The following is a 16,609-nucleotide window of genomic DNA, read 5'->3' on the forward strand; positions in this document are numbered from 1 at the left end:
AAAATCAGAACGATCCAGAGATCAACGTCTGACGTCGGTGTGCTCAACCTGGGGCCCCGCTTCTTGTACGTGGATGGTTGAGTTTGCATGTTTTAATTTTGATTACAGCATCAAATTCACAAATCCAAGACCTGTACAAGTGCAAGTTTATTCATACCTGAGTGGAAACATGATCGTTCATTGAAAGAATTTATGACTTAATTGTCGGATCTGGATTTAAAGTTCTTCAGTCACCTGTAGATCGGTGCTGTTGAGTTTACACATTTGAAAATGAGAAAGGTTATATACATTACTTTGAAAAGTACAGAGCCCTCGGAGATTATATACTTTATCTAGTGCGCAGTGACCGATAATAGGCGGGTAAGTCATTATATTGCGCACATAAAATAACAACATCATCTCGGGACTTAGATGATATTGTTACCTATCGTCCGACCTTGATGTAACGAGTGAGGTAATAAATCATGGAAGTGTATGAGCCGTGAACACGATATGGTTTGTATTCATTTATAACAGTTTGAAGCAGTTACAACCTCCTTGAAACGTGAAGCTTAGTCCGTAATCACTCCTCAGTGTTTGCACAGCACACCAGTCAACTTAAATGCGCTACAAACGTACATTTTGCTTTCACCTGCTTAAGGTCTTAATTGAAATAAAACCAACAAAAAATGTTGGAAACAATCTGTAACATTGAAGAGAAGCAGTGAAATTGAAGAATATTTAAATCCTTTTTATTCTTATTTCACTAGTACAGAATGCCAAAATGTAACAGCAGAGTTTGTTTGAAACTGTTTTAAAGTCAGAACTGCACAGTTATCTCCACATTTTAATCCAGACTTTTATTAGTCAGATCATGTCATGACTAATGTGACTAATGTTTTTTGTTTGGTTTTTTTCTTTCCATTTAGGTCGTCTGGTGAGGCCAATGCAAATCCTTCAGATAATCGCTACAAACCTGAGGAACCGTCCTCTGAGCAGATCAAACATCGACTCCATTTACGAGTCCATACCCAGCCTGTACCACAGCCTCGTGACAGGTTCTAAGGACTTCCCTTTAATCCCAGTGAAAGGATTGTACATCTCGCGCCTGATGTTCACGCCCTTTCCTCATAGCAGGCACAGCCAGAGGGAGAATGCCCCACCATCTCCTCTAACGGAAGAACCAGCAAGTCTGGTGGTGCCCACTGCAGGCTCCAGTTCTCCTCCAAATATACTGACTCCAGTTCTTCCTGAGAAGACGGAGATAGAAGCGCTGAAGGCCGACCGCAGGAACTGTGTCCGCAGCTTGGAGTTTGATGGCAGCACTGTCACCAGAGTCATCTCCACTGTGTACCGCACTGAAAGCGCTGAGCTGACCAACTGCTGGAGAGTGACCGACTACACTGCAGACGGACACCTTCTCATGTCAGTCCTCTGTCGGTTTAATAAGGTGTCGACAAAGTGCGCAAAGACTCTGAAACAGGGGAAGCGGAAGGATACAGAGGAAGAGAGCAGCAGCAGCAGCCTGTCTCCACCAAAGAAGCGCTTGAGAGTGTGATGGGATGGTCCAACAATCCACCAGTTCTCATGCACCAACCAGGACTTTAAGCAGCTCCCAGAGGTTCTTTGGTGCTTTGACCACATTTGCACTGCTGCAGCTTTTGGTCTGTCCCTTGTGGCCTGTGCATCTGGCACGGCTAGAGAGCACCCAGGTAGCGTCTTGCACGGGGCCCATGCAGACATGCTGCACCATGGATATGGTTGGCTGAGGAGTTATTATTGTACATTTGTAAATAGTTTGTTTCATCATGGTACACAGGTCAGTGTTTTTGGTGCGTCTCGCACCTTTCTTTATTTCTTTATGCTGGCCTGTGTCTGATATGGTGGAAAACATGAGGGAGCTGCCAGGAACTCTTGAGATAGGAGCTCCCTTGAAAGAAATTTTATTTTTTTTTTCCCCCCCAAACAGGATGAATTGGAAACACTAAATTGCCTGTGCCCTGTTCAGGGTTTAGCTCACCTCCTACCCAATATGTGTTGGGACAGACAGCAGTCTCCCTGAAGACTTGAACAGCAAAAGCACTTACGATGGATGTCTGTAAATAAAGTTGAATGTGTTTTCTTGAGCTAGAAGCACATGCAACTTTATTTAATGGAGCTGACTCATCATCACGAGCTTCAGATTCAAGTTTAAGCTAGGAATGAGAAGACCTATCAAAACACCTGCAGGGACAGAGTCAGAGCAAGAAAAACTACTGATCCACCAATGAGAGGCAGTTCAACAAGGAAGAACAGCCTGATAGAAGAGGCAGGAGAAGACAGGATCAGCAAGACAGGGGCCAGTGAAGATATTAACCCCACCTGCAATTTCTCCCAGCTATCCAGACCAGCCAGAGGTGGACAGAGTGGAAAACATGTACCTGTTCATCAAGGATCAAAATCTGGGACACCAAGATGTCTTTACTTATAAAGGATTTTGACTTTGATTTGAACCTCACCAAGAATGAACAAATTGGTAAGTATTCCTTGAAAAAGCATCTAAAGGTTAAAATATATTGTGTTTATAGTGTGGTAGCCCCTTCTACATACGTTTTCTTACATTTACTTTCATTGTAATAAAGGCTTGTAATGTCCATTTTGTGTTGACAGACTATGTCAAAGAGTAGTGACGTTTCTAAAGTTATGTTCCAAAATAATCAAAAATATCTGGAGGTATTAACTTTTATTGCCCCTTACCTGCCATTTGTCTTTTAACAAGAGGAGTCCAGATGAGACAAGGAAACAAGGAGACTGCATAAATTGTGAATTCTCTATATTTAAAAAAAAGATAAGTCTTCAGTTTCATCTATGTTATTTTAGGAATGCGAGAGGAGAAACAAGATAAAGACCAGAGGAGACAAGCAGAGGAGATGCCATGCACTGTGAACCCCCTCATTAAAAAAGATAAGTATGCAATTATTATAAATCATTATCAGAATTGTATATAACGATAAATTGTTCTTCTTTTTACATGATTTTGATGAAGTTATTATTTGTTATTTCGCCTTATTTGTCATGTGTCTTTTAGAGAGGAGAGAAGGGAGGAAGCAGCGTCCCTGTAAACTCTCATTTAAAAAAAGATAAGTATAAATTTTATTCGTTGTTATTATCAGAATTCCTTTACAGATAAATAGTTCCTCTTGGGCTTAAGTTGTTTATTAACTATTACTTTCACTGTCTCCCATTTGTCTCTTAGAGTAAAGAGATGAGATGACACGAGGACAAACAAGACAAAGACCAGAGGAGACAAGCAGAGGAGATGCCATGCACTGTGAACCCCTTCATTAAAAAAGATAAGTATGCATTTATTATAAATTATTATCAGAATTGTATATAACGATAAATTGTTCCTCTTTTTACATAATTTTGATGAAGTTATTAATTGTTATTTCGCCTTATTTGTCATGTGTCTTTTAGAGAGGAGAGAAGGGAGGAGGCAGCGTGCCCTGTAAACTCTCATTTAAAAAAAGATAAGTATAAATTTTATTCGTTGTTATTATCAGAATTCCTTTACAGATAAATAGTTCCTCTTGGGCTTAAGTTGTTTATTAACTATTACTTTCACTGTCTCCCATTTGTCTCTTAGAGTAAAGAAATGAGATGACACGAGGACAAGCAAGACAAAGAACAGAGGAGACAAGTAGAGGAGATGCCATGCACTGTGAACCCCTTCATTAAAAGAAATAAGTATGCATTTATTATAAATTATTATCAGAATTGTATATAACGATAAATTGTTCTTCTTTTTACATAATTTTGATTAATTTATCGACTTATTTCGCCTTAATTGTCATTTGTCTTTTAGAGAGGAGAGAAGGGAGGAGGCAGCATGCCCTGTAAGCAGGCAGGCTGAGTGAACCCTCTGATTTAAAAAGGTAAGTATAAATTTATTTCATGCTATTATTTAAAATTCATATATAGTTGAATACTTCTCCTGTTGGGTTGCTGAGGTTATTAACTGTTGTCCTCTTTGTCTGTCTTTATCCATTTCCAGTGAGGACAAGCGGCCCCAGACATCCTCCTCATCTGCTGCAGCAGCAGCATCGTCAGTTTGCTGTCCTGAAGATCATCAGGACAAGTGGGATCCAAACTCATCTCCAGGGGAGACTGGGACCTGAATGCAGCCTTCGAAGGTTTAAAAAATGTGTAAATAATGATAAAGAAAGTGAGACACAAAGTTTATGCATTATTTGATAAAAGTGCTTGCTAAATGTTTATGACCTGGTTTGACACTGAAAATGACGATATAGGAATTCCACAAAGAGCTCCTGAGTTGAGTAAGTGGTGTCAAAATGTTCCAACCTCATTGCCCGCATATAAAAATAAAAAAGGCGTAAATTATTTTATTCTGTTAAGTGGCTGCGTTCTTGAACACACTGTGTTTTTTTACAGCACTAATATCATCTTAGCTGGATATTTTCTCAAAACTGAATGGAAAATGAAAAGAATTATTTGCAAGACAATGTTGAAGCAAAATTGAAACTACACTAAACAGCGTTTTTAAATAAAAGTAAAATAGTGAAAAATGGCCCATGTCCCATGCCTGGTCCCAACAAGAACAAGTTGATGAAGGTATAAAAGTTATGATATATGAAAAACAACCAACTGGAAAAAGGGGGATCAAGTTTAAAGGTGCTCAGCCAAACTGTGTAACATTTACAGTATACAGGGTGTAAAATGATAATTTTATACCTTTTTAGGCTGATAATGAATCACTGTCACAGACCTTACATAAAAGCTAAAAAATATTTTTGCATTTTGTTCTGGGAAAATAGTTTCAACAAACAAAATGTGCTCTTGTTTCTTTGTCAGCTCTCTCTTCTGTTTACACAGTAATGCAGGGATACATCCATCCTTTCCTGCGAATCCCTTCTACGTGTGAGGAGTCTGAATTAGATGCAGGAATGGGAGCCTCCACCACTCATAGTGAAAACAGCTAATTACAGAATGTAAATACACTGAATATCTGTTGCTGAAAAAATGCAGAAAACAAGCTTTTATTTCCAGAAAATATGAAGGACTATAAATCCTTCACAGTAGCATTAGACAAGTTGTTACTACTGAAAATAAGCAATTAACCATTTCAGTTAAATATATTTTAAAATTATTATTATTATTATTAGATGTATACAGGTAAGGTTTAGCTTTGCATAAAACAGATAATAATAAAATGTAATATTTAACATTTGGTTTCTGTAAGTACACTGAAGTCATGGTGATGAGTGACGTGTTGAGCTGTCTCTATAAAAGCAGAGCCCACAATTCTATATCCATTCTCCACCTGAGCGCTGACAGAAGCAGAACTCTTGTGAAGTGAAACTCTTCAACCTTGAAGCCAAGTGCTGTCTTGTTGCGAAGACTGTGAAAACCCTCACTTAATAAAACAGCCTTTGACCTGTGGACATCTTCAGGAACCAGCTGTGGAAGTGGCAAAAATGGCCTCCACTGATTTACGCCGTGAGAAACACCTGCTGACCTTAGGCATCTGCTATTCGCTTGATAAACGCTATGGTAAAACACAGGAGGGATACAGAGGAGTCCAGATGAGACAAGGAAACAAGGAGACTGCATAAATTGTGAACCCTCTATTTGAAAAAACAAAAGATAAGTATTCATTTTGTTCTATGATATTACCAGAATTCCTGTACAGATGAAAAGTTCTTCTTGCTGCTGAAGTTGTTTATTAACTATTACCTTCTTAATACTATTACTGTTCTTCTGCCCTAGTCTCGACTAGACAAGACAAGGGGCGAGGAGACAGGACGGCATGCACTGTGAACCCTCTCACCTAAAAACATAAGCATACATCAATAATACGTCATCATCAAATTTCTATTATCATAAATAATTCTTGTTTTCACATCATTTTCGATGAAGTTATTAAGTTTTATTTCCCCTTATCTGTCATGTATCTTTTAGAGGAGAGAAGGGAGGAGGCAGCATGCCCTGTAAACTCTCATTTAAAAAAAGCTAAGTATACATTTATTCTTTGTTATTATCAGAATTTCTGTACAGATAAATAGTTCCTCTGGTGCTGCAGTTGTTTATTAACTATTGCCTTCTTAATACTATTAACTTCCTCCTGCCCCTTGTCTCGACTAGACAAAGTTTTTAATTCAAATAAAACCAACAAATGATGTTGGAAACAATCTGTAACATTGAAGAGAAGCAGTAAAATTGAAGAATATTTAAATCCTTTTTATTCTTATTTCACTAGTACAGAATGCCAAAATGTAACAGCAGAGTCTGTTTGAAACTGTTTTAAAGTCAGAACTGCACAGTTATCTCCACATTTTAATCCAGACTTTAATTAGTCGGATCATGTCATGACTAATGTGACTAATGTTTTTGTTTGGTTTTTTCTTTCCTTTTAGGTCGTCTGGTGAGGCCAACGCATAAATCCTTCAGATAATCTCTACAAACCTGAGGAACCGTCCTCTGAGCAGATCAAACATCGACTCCATTTACGAGTCCATACCCAGCCTGTACCACAGCCTCGTGACAGGTTCTAAGGACTTCCCTTTAATCCCAGTGAAAGGATTGTACAGCTCGCCTGATGTTCACGCCCTTTCCTCATAGCAGGCAGAGCCAGAGGAGAATACCCCACCATCTCCTCTAACGGAAGAACCAGTAGGTCTAATGGTGCCCACTGCAGGCTCCAGTTCTCCTCCTCCAAATATACTGACTACAGTTCTTCCTGAGAAGACAGAGATTGAGCGCTGAAGGCCGACCGCAGGAACTGTGTCCGCAGCATGGAGTATGATGGAAGCACTGTCACCAGAGTCATCTCCACTGTGTACCGCACTGAAAGCTGAGCTGACCAACTGCTGGAGAGTGACCGACTACACTGCAGACGGACACCTTCTCAAGTCAGTACTCTGTCGGTTTACCAAGGTGTCGACAAAGTCTTAAAGACTCGAAACAGGGGAAGGAAGGATACAGAGGAAGAGAGCAGCAGCAGCAGCAGCAGCCTGTCTCCACCAAAGAAGCGCTTGAGAGTGTGATGGGATGGTCAGACAATCCACCAGTTCTCATGCACCAACCAGGACATTAAGCAGCTCCCAGAGGTTCTTTGGTGCTTTGACCACATTTGCACTGCTGCAGCTTTTGGTCTGTCCCTCGTGGCCTGTGCATCTGGCACGGCTAGAGAGCACCCAGGTAGCCTCTTGCACCGGGGCCCATGCAGACATGCTGCACCATGGATATGGTTGGCTGAGGAGTTATTATTGTACATTTGTAAATAGTTATTTTCATCATGGTACACAGGTCAGTGTTTTTGGTGCGTCTCGCACCTTTCTTTATTTCTTTATGCTGGCCTGTGTGTCTGATATGGTGGTGGAAACATGAGGGAGCTTCCAGGAACTCTTGAGATAGGAGCTCCTTGAAAGAAAATTTTTTTTTTTCCCCCCCAAACAGGATGAATTGGAAACACTAAATTGCCTGTGCCCTGTTCAGGGTTTAGCTCACCTCCTACCCAATATGTGTTGGGACAGACAGCAGTCCCCCTGAAGACTTGAACAGCAAAAGCCCTTACGATGGATGTGTGTAAATAAAGTTGAATGTGTTTTCTTGAGCTAGAAGCACATGCAACTTGACTCATCATCACAAGCTTCAGATTCAAGTTTAAGATAGGAATGAGAAGACCTATCAAAACAGCTGCAGGGACAGAGTCAGAGCAAGAAATACTACTGATCCACCAATCAGAGGCAGTTCAACAAGGAAGAACAGCCTGATAGAAGAGGCAGGAAAAGACAGGATCAGCAAGACAGGGGCCAGTGAAGATATTAACCCCACCTACAATTTCTCCCAGCTATCCAGACCAGCCAGAGGTGGACAGAGTGGAAAACATGTACCTGTTCATCAAGGATAAGAATCTGGGACACCAAGATGTCTTTACTTATAAAGGATTTTGACTTTGATTTGAAACCTCACCAAGAATGAAGAAATTGGTAAGTATTCCTTGAAAAAGCATCTAAAAGTTAAAATATATTGTGTTTATAGTGTGGTAGCCCCTTCTACATACATTTTCTTACATTTACTTTCAGCTCTCTCGTCTGTTTCAACTTACAAGCCAGGTTCATAAATTCAAATTGAATACATTTGAATATATGATTGAAATGTAACTGTTAGTTTAATCACATTAAGTCAAGTAAATTCCACCAGGGTTAGAAGCTGAGACAGACACAACAGTTAATGCTACTCTACTAACCGAAGCAAAAAAGTCATATCCTGGTCTTGATTGTAATTTTGACCAAAGATGTGGTTACTGTGTTCTGGCTTTAGAGGGCAGCATAGTTGGATACCTCATCCAGATTCTTTTATTTAAAAAAAAAAAAAGAAGCTTTGGCTGATGGATGATGTTACCCACCAGCTGGGTGAAACGGAATTTACATTAAACAAGATTTTCTCCTTGGCAATAAAATATAGAGTGGTACAGCCTCTTGTCGATCAATTCATGCGCCTGCATCATAATTTGCCTGACTCCTGTTTAAATGTTAGACGATGGTGGAGGCGGGCCCCCCTGCAGCTACCTCACCTGCTGTCACCCTTCCTTCAGTGGGGCAGGTGAATTATTGATAAAGTATGAGGAGATGGGGTTTGGTGTGAAGGCTGCCACACACACACTCCTACCCTACCAAGACACACACAAACCCCCGCCTCTTAAAACCACTTAAGATGACACAATTGAATTGTACAGTTGAAAGTAGGCGTGAGCTTCTGGTGATCACATGGCAGGACAGCGGAGGTGGGTTCATGATTAAATAATTATTCACTGGTAGATGAATCAATTTAGTCTGAAAACTATAAATCCAATGAAACAGATCAAGACATAATTGATATTCTTTGGACAAAGTGCAGCAGTGAAGAGGTTTACAATTGAAGAACAAATGAGCAAAGACATCAGCCCGTATAGTTTCAATCGGAGCCTATCATGACTCAAAGTCCAAAAGGTAAAGGAAGTGCTAAAAACATTCTATCTCAGTAGATTCATATTCTGGAAAATGTTCAGGCACAAACAAGGACTAAAACAGCCTTTCCAGAGCATCTTGCTTGTACTTCATGTAGGATCTTTGGCCATGATACAACGAAAAATGTAAACCATTTGGAAATCAATAATGGAGAAAATCTGTATATGACAGAAGAAAATCAGAATGTTAAACATGTTATTTCTGTGGTTTGTTTAGTGATGTTTAATGATATTTATTTTGGAGTACACTACAACCATTAACAATACAGTTTTCCAAGAAGATAAAGGGGTTTTGCAAGGAAAAAAAAGGTTTTTCTTGATTATAACTACATGAAAAAGGTAGCAAATAAAGTAGAAATGTTTATTTTTCCCAAAACCCAATAGACACTGCCCCCCCCTCAGCACCACCACCTAAATTAATGAACTCAGAAATAAACAGAAAGGGAGGTATACAGACAAACCTAATAAAAATTAAGACCACAAAAGTACAACAAAATAGGAGAATTAAATGTGATTAAATCGCTCCCATCTAAAGCTGTATTATTAAATCTAATGGAGGACTCCTATGAGTAAGTTGTGTCCAAATGTACCAACCTCATTTCCCACATCAAAAAATAAACCAGACGGTTTACTATTACCTTCCTTCTGCCCCTTGTCTCGACTAGACGAGACAGCATCCGCTTTGAACCCTCTCAACTAAAAAGATAACTATGCATTTATTGTATGTCCTCATCAAAATGTATATAATGATAAATAATTTTTCTTTTTACATAATTTTGATGAAATTATTTAATGTTATTTCCCCTTATCTGTCATTTGTCTTCTAGAAGGACGAGAGGAGTTGAAGGAAGATGGAAACAGCAGGCTGAGTGAACCTTCTGATTTAAAAAGATTTTACGAGTATACATTTATTTCAGGCTATTATTTAAAATTCATATATAGTTGAATACTTCACCTGTTGGGTTGCTGAGGTTATTAACTGGTATCCTCTTTGTCTGTCTTTATCCATTTCCAGTGAGGACAAGCGGCCCTAGATGTCCACCTCATCTGCTGCAGCAGCAGCATCATCAGAGACCGTTTGCTGTCCTGAAGATCATCAGGACAAGTGGGATTCAAACTCATTTCCAGGGGAGATTGGGACCTGAATACAGCCTTCAAAGGTTTAAAAAATGTGTAATTAATGAGAAAGAAAAGAAAGACACAAAGTTTATGCATTATTTGATAAAAGTGCTTGCTAAATGTTTATGACCTGGTTTGACACTGAAAATGATGATATAGGAATTCCTCAAAGAGCTCCTGAGTTGAGTAAGTGGTGTCAAAATGTACCAACCTCATTGCCTACATCAGTAAACCAGACGGAAATGATTTTATTCTGTTAAGTGGCTGCGTTCTTGAACACACTGTGTTTTTTTTACAGCACTAATATCATCTCAGCTGGATATTTTCTCAAAACTGAATGGAAAATAAAAGAATTATTTGCAAGACTAAAACTACATTAAACAGCGTTTTTAAATAAAAGTAAAATAGTGACAAACTGGCAACTTGTTTATGTGTCCCATGCCTGGTCCCAACAAGAACAAGTTGATGAAGGTATAAAAGTTATGATATATGAAAAACAAACAACTGGAAAAAAGGGGGATCAAGTTTAAAGGTGCTCAGCCAAACTGTGTAACATTTACAGTATACAGGGTGTAAAATGATAATTTTATACCTTTTTAGGCTGATAATGAATCACTGTCACAGACCTTACATAAAAGCTAAAAAATATTTTTGTATTTTGTTCTGGGAAAATAGTTTCAACAAACAAAATGCGCTCTTGTTTCTTTGTCAGCTCTCTCTTCTGTTTACACAGTAACGCAGGAATCCATCCATCCTTTCCTGCGAATCCCTTCTACGTGTGAGGAGTCTGAATTAGATGCAGGAATGGGAGCCTCCACCACTCATAGTGAAAACATTCAGTTACAGAATGTAAATACACTGAATATCTGTTGCTGAAAAAATGCAGAAAACAAGCTTTTATTTCCTGAAAATATGAAGGACTATAAATCCTTCACAGTAACATTAGACAAGTTGTTACTACTGAAAATAAGCAATTAACCATTTCAGTTAAATATATTTTAAAATGATGATGATTATTATTATTATTATATATTATTATCATATATTATTATATCATATATTATATTTGTAATGGGAAATGTTTTATTTCTTTTTTTATTCATTGCTACTTATCATTGATTAAACCTGTTGAACTATGTTCTTTTAATGTAAAGGGATGCTATGTTCTCTGAACTTAGGATTGTTTGAATGAACCGTATGTACTGATTATAACAAATAAATGCTGGTCTGAACCGGCTGTACATTTGTGCAGATTCGAGGACAGAGTGTGGAATTTAACCTGTTTATTCGTGCTGACGACAACGGCTACGTGACCATCACTGTATATAAGGATTTGTCTTATAGTTGGCACGTGTGCAGACTCTGAAACCTCAGTGGTGGAAAGAGTGCTGCACCCTATTCGGCCGAATAGATAGACTCTTGTCTCTGTCTGATGATCATTGCTGAATACTGATGGTTGTTCTCTTTAATTCGACTTGATATTCTGTAATAAATCATTTTAATCTTCATAGACTTATTGTTGTTCTTTGTTACTCACCTAAAGGCCTTTCTACCCTAACAATATTATTATTATTATTATTATTATTATTATTATTATTATTATTATTATTATTATTATTATTAAATGTATACAGGTAACGTTTAGCTTTGCATAAAACAGATAATAAGAAAATTTTTAATTTGGTTTCTGTAAGTACACTGAATATCTGTTGCTGAAAAAAATGCAGAAAACAAGCTTTTATTTCCTGAAAATATGAAGGACTATAAATCCTTCACAGTAACATTAGACAAGTTGTTACTACTGAAAATAAGCAATTAACCATTTCAGTTAAATATATTTTAAAATTATTATTATTATTATTAGATGTATACAGGTAAGGTTTAGCTTTGCATAAAACAGATAATAATAAAATGTAATATTTAACATTTGGTTTCTGTAAGTACACTGAAGTCATGGTGATGAGTGACGTGTTGAGCTGTCTCTATAAAAGCAGAGCCCACAGTTCTATATCCATTCTCCACCTGAGCGCTGACAGAAGCAGAACTCTTGTGAAGTGAAACTCTTCAACCTTGAAGCCAAGTGCTGCCTTGTTGCGAAGACTGTGACAACCCTCACTTAATAAAACAGCCTTTGACCTGTGGACATCTTCAGGAACCAGCTGTGGAAGTGGCAAAAATGGCCTCAACTGGTTTACGCCGAGAAACACCTGCTGACCTTAGGCATCTGCTGTTCGCTTGATAGACGCTATGGTAAAACACAGTAGACCACATTTAAGACGACCATTAACCATTACACCTGACTTACGTGTTATTTTGGTGTCAAATTATTACAGACGATGGAATTTCACGAGTGTATATGTCACTGGTGGAAATGTATGAATATTAATGCAATGTTTGAGAAACACATCCCTTCTGAGGGTTGCACAAGTTTCGTCCAGTTAACATTGAAAGTATAGGACAAAGATGGCGCCGGGCCATTTTTTAAGAGATGCTAAAAGTTGTATATGTTCCACTCGCCATGGAGACGACGTCAAAAATCAGAACGATCCAGAGATCAACGTCTGACGTCGGTGTGCTCAACCTGGGGCCCCGCTTCTTGTACGTGGATGGTTGAGTTTGCATGTTTTAATTTTGATTACAGCATCAAATTCACAAATCCAAGACCTGTACAAGTGCAAGTTTATTCATACCTGAGTGGAAACATGATCGTTCATTGAAAGAATTTATGACTTAATTGTCGGATCTGGATTTAAAGTTCTTCAGTCACCTGTAGATCGGTGCTGTTGAGTTTACACATTTGAAAATGAGAAAGGTTATATACATTACTTTGAAAAGTACAGAGCCCTCGGAGATTATATACTTTATCTAGTGCGCAGTGACCGATAATAGGCGGGTAAGTCATTATATTGCGCACATAAAATAACAACATCATCTCGGGACTTAGATGATATTGTTACCTATCGTCCGACCTTGATGTAACGAGGAGGTAATAAATCATGGAAGTGTATGAGCCGTGAACACGATATGGTTTGTATTCATTTATAACAGTTTGAAGCAGTTACAACCTCCTTGAAACGTGAAGCTTAGTCCGTAATCACTCCTCAGTGTTTGCACAGCACACCAGTCAACTTAAATGCGCTACAAACGTACATTTTTGCTTTCACCTGCTTAAGGTCTTAATTGAAATAAAACCAACAAAAAATGTTGGAAACAATCTGTAACATTGAAGAGAAGCAGTGAAATTGAAGAATATTTAAATCCTTTTTATTCTTATTTCACTAGTACAGAATGCCAAAATGTAACAGCAGAGTTTGTTTGAAACTGTTTTAAAGTCAGAACTGCACAGTTATCTCCACATTTTAATCCAGACTTTTATTAGTCAGATCATGTCATGACTAATGTGACTAATGTTTTTGTTTGGTTTTTTCTTTCCATTTAGGTCGTCTGGTGAGGCCAATGCAAATCCTTCAGATAATCGCTACAAACCTGAGGAACCGTCCTCTGAGCAGATCAAACATCGACTCCATTTCTGAGTCCATACCCAGCCTGTACCACAGCCTCGTGACAGGTTCTAAGGACTTCCCTTTAATCCCAGTGAAAGGATTGTACATCTCGCGCCTGATGTTCACGCCCTTTCCTCATAGCAGGCACAGCCAGAGGGAGAATGCCCCACCATCTCCTCTAACCGAAGAACCAGCAAGTCTGGTGGTGCCCACTGCAGGCTCCAGTTCTCCTCCTCCAAATATACTGACTCCAGTTCTTCCTGAAGACGGAGATAGAAGCGCTGAAGGCCGACCGCAGGAACTGTGTCCGCAGCTTGGAGTTTGATGGCAGCACTGTCACCAGAGTCATCTCCACTGTGTACCGCACTGAAAGCGCTGAGCTGACCAACTGCTGGAGAGTGACCGACTACACTGCAGGCGGACACCTTCTCATGTCAGTCCTCTGTCGGTTTAATAAGGTGTCGACAAAGTCTAAAGACTCTGAAACAGGGGAAGCGGAAGGATACAGAGGAAGAGAGCAGCAGCAGCAGCAGCAGCCTGTCTCCACCAAAAGCGCTTGAGAGTGTGATGGGATGGTCCAACAATCCACCAGTTCTCATGCACCAACCAGGACTTTAAGCAGCTCCCAGAGGTTCTTTGGTGCTTTGACCACATTTGCACTGCTGCAGCTTTTGGTCTGTCCTTGTGGCCTGTGCATCTGGCACGGCTAGAGCACCAGGTAGCGTCTTGCACGGGGCCCATGCAGACATGCTGCACCATGGATATGGTTGGCTGAGGAGTTATTATTGTACATTTGTAAATAGTTTGTTTCATCATGGTACACAGGTCAGTGTTTTTGGTGCGTCTCGCACCTTTCTTTATTCTTTATGCTGGCCTGTGTCTGATATGGTGGAAAACATGAGGAGCTGCCAGGAACTCTTGAGATAGGAGCTCCTTGAAAGAAATTTTTTTTTTTCCCCCAAACAGGATGAATTGGAAACACTAAATTGCCTGTGCCCTGTTCAGGGTTTAGCTCACCTCCTACCCAATATGTGTTGGGACAGACAGCAGTCTCCCTGAAGACTTGAACAGCAAAAGCACTTACGATGGATGTCTGTAAATAAAGTTGAATGTGTTTTCTTGAGCTAGAAGCACATGCAACTTTATTTAATGGAGCTGACTCATCATCACGAGCTTCAGATTCAAGTTTAAGCTAGGAATGAGAAGACCTATCAAAACACCTGCAGGGACAGAGTCAGAGCAAGAAAAACTACTGATCCACCAATGAGAGGCAGTTCAACAAGGAAGAACAGCCTGATAGAAGAGGCAGGAGAAGACAGGATCAGCAAGACAGGGGCCAGTGAAGATATTAACCCCACCTGCAATTTCTCCCAGCTATCCAGACCAGCCAGAGGTGGACAGAGTGGAAAACATGTACCTGTTCATCAAGGATCAAAATCTGGGACACCAAGATGTCTTTACTTATAAAGGATTTTGACTTTGATTTGAACCTCACCAAGAATGAACAAATTGGTAAGTATTCCTTGAAAAAGCATCTAAAGGTTAAAATATATTGTGTTTATAGTGTGGTAGCCCCTTCTACATACGTTTTCTTACATTTACTTTCATTGTAATAAAGGCTTGTAATGTCCATTTTGTGTTGACAGACTATGTCAAAGAGTAGTGACGTTTCTAAAGTTATGTTCCAAAATAATCAAAAATATCTGGAGGTATTAACTTTTATTGCCCCTTACCTGCCATTTGTCTTTTAACAAGAGGAGTCCAGATGAGACAAGGAAACAAGGAGACTGCATAAATTGTGAATTCTCTATATTTAAAAAAAAGATAAGTCTTCAGTTTCATCTATGTTATTTTAGGAATGCGAGAGGAGAAACAAGATAAAGACCAGAGGAGACAAGCAGAGGAGATGCCATGCACTGTGAACCCCCTCATTAAAAAAGATAAGTATGCAATTATTATAAATCATTATCAGAATTGTATATAACGATAAATTGTTCTTCTTTTTACATGATTTTGATGAAGTTATTATTTGTTATTTCGCCTTATTTGTCATGTGTCTTTTAGAGAGGAGAAGGGAGGAAGCAGCGTCCCTGTAAACTCTCATTTAAAAAAAGATAAGTATAAATTTTATTCGTTGTTATTATCAGAATTCCTTTACAGATAAATAGTTCCTCTTGGGCTTAAGTTGTTTATTAACTATTACTTTCACTGTCTCCCATTTGTCTCTTAGAGTAAAGAGATGAGATGACACGAGGACAAACAAGACAAAGACCAGAGGAGACAAGCAGAGGAGATGCCATGCACTGTGAACCCCTTCATTAAAAAAGATAAGTATGCATTTATTATAAATTATTATCAGAATTGTATATAACGATAAATTGTTCCTCTTTTTACATAATTTTGATGAAGTTATTAATTGTTATTTCGCCTTATTTGTCATGTGTCTTTTAGAGAGGAGAGAAGGGAGGAGGCAGCGTGCCTGTAAACTCTCATTTAAAAAAGATAAGTATAAATTTTATTCGTTGTTATTATCAGAATTCCTTTACAGATAAATAGTTCCTCTTGGGCTTAAGTTGTTTATTAACTATTACTTTCACTGTCTCCCATTTGTCTCTTAGAGTAAAGAAATGAGATGACACGAGGACAAACAAGACAAAGACCAGAGGAGACAAGCAGAGGAGATGCCATGCACTGTGAACCCCTTCATTAAAAAGAAATAAGTATGCATTTATTATAAATTATTATCAGAATTGTATATAACGATAAATTGTTCTTCTTTTTACATAATTTTGATTAATTTATCGACTTATTTCGCCTTAATTGTCATTGTGTCTTTTAGAGAGGAGAGAAGGGAGGAGGCAGCATGCCCTGTAAGCAGGCAGGCTGAGTGAACCCTCTGATTTAAAAGGTAAGTATAAATTTATTTCATGCTATTATTTAAAATTCATATATAGTTGAATACTTCTCCTGTTGGGTTGCTGAGGTTATTAACTGTTGTCCT

The 16,609-nt window shown here is 38.7% G+C and overlaps 4 long non-coding RNA genes across 4 annotated transcripts; all 4 read left to right on the top strand.

The window, feature by feature from the left end:
* Positions 1 to 1,727: 1,727 nt before the first annotated feature.
* On the top strand, positions 1,728 to 3,066 carry LOC120787583. Its single transcript, XR_005706972.1, has 3 exons — positions 1,728 to 2,494; positions 2,839 to 2,926; positions 3,047 to 3,066. It is a non-coding gene; the product is annotated as an uncharacterized LOC120787583 (long non-coding RNA).
* A 568-nt stretch (positions 3,067 to 3,634) lies between these two features.
* On the top strand, positions 3,635 to 4,150 carry LOC120787584. Its single transcript, XR_005706973.1, has 3 exons — positions 3,635 to 3,705; positions 3,824 to 3,893; positions 4,013 to 4,150. It is a non-coding gene; the product is annotated as an uncharacterized LOC120787584 (long non-coding RNA).
* A 3,278-nt stretch (positions 4,151 to 7,428) lies between these two features.
* Positions 7,429 to 11,069, top strand: LOC120787586. The gene is made up of 4 exons (XR_005706975.1): positions 7,429 to 7,967; positions 9,814 to 9,886; positions 10,002 to 10,146; positions 10,839 to 11,069. It is a non-coding gene; the product is annotated as an uncharacterized LOC120787586 (long non-coding RNA).
* Positions 11,070 to 14,575: 3,506 nt separating this feature from the next.
* LOC120787585 lies at positions 14,576 to 16,078 on the top strand. Its single transcript, XR_005706974.1, has 3 exons — positions 14,576 to 15,120; positions 15,465 to 15,552; positions 16,060 to 16,078. It is a non-coding gene; the product is annotated as an uncharacterized LOC120787585 (long non-coding RNA).
* The last annotated feature ends 531 nt before the right edge of the window (positions 16,079 to 16,609 follow it).

The sequence above is a fragment of the Xiphias gladius genome, unplaced genomic scaffold (assembly GCF_016859285.1).
Source record: "Xiphias gladius isolate SHS-SW01 ecotype Sanya breed wild unplaced genomic scaffold, ASM1685928v1 HiC_scaffold_271, whole genome shotgun sequence".
Taxonomy (NCBI): domain Eukaryota; kingdom Metazoa; phylum Chordata; class Actinopteri; order Istiophoriformes; family Xiphiidae; genus Xiphias; species Xiphias gladius.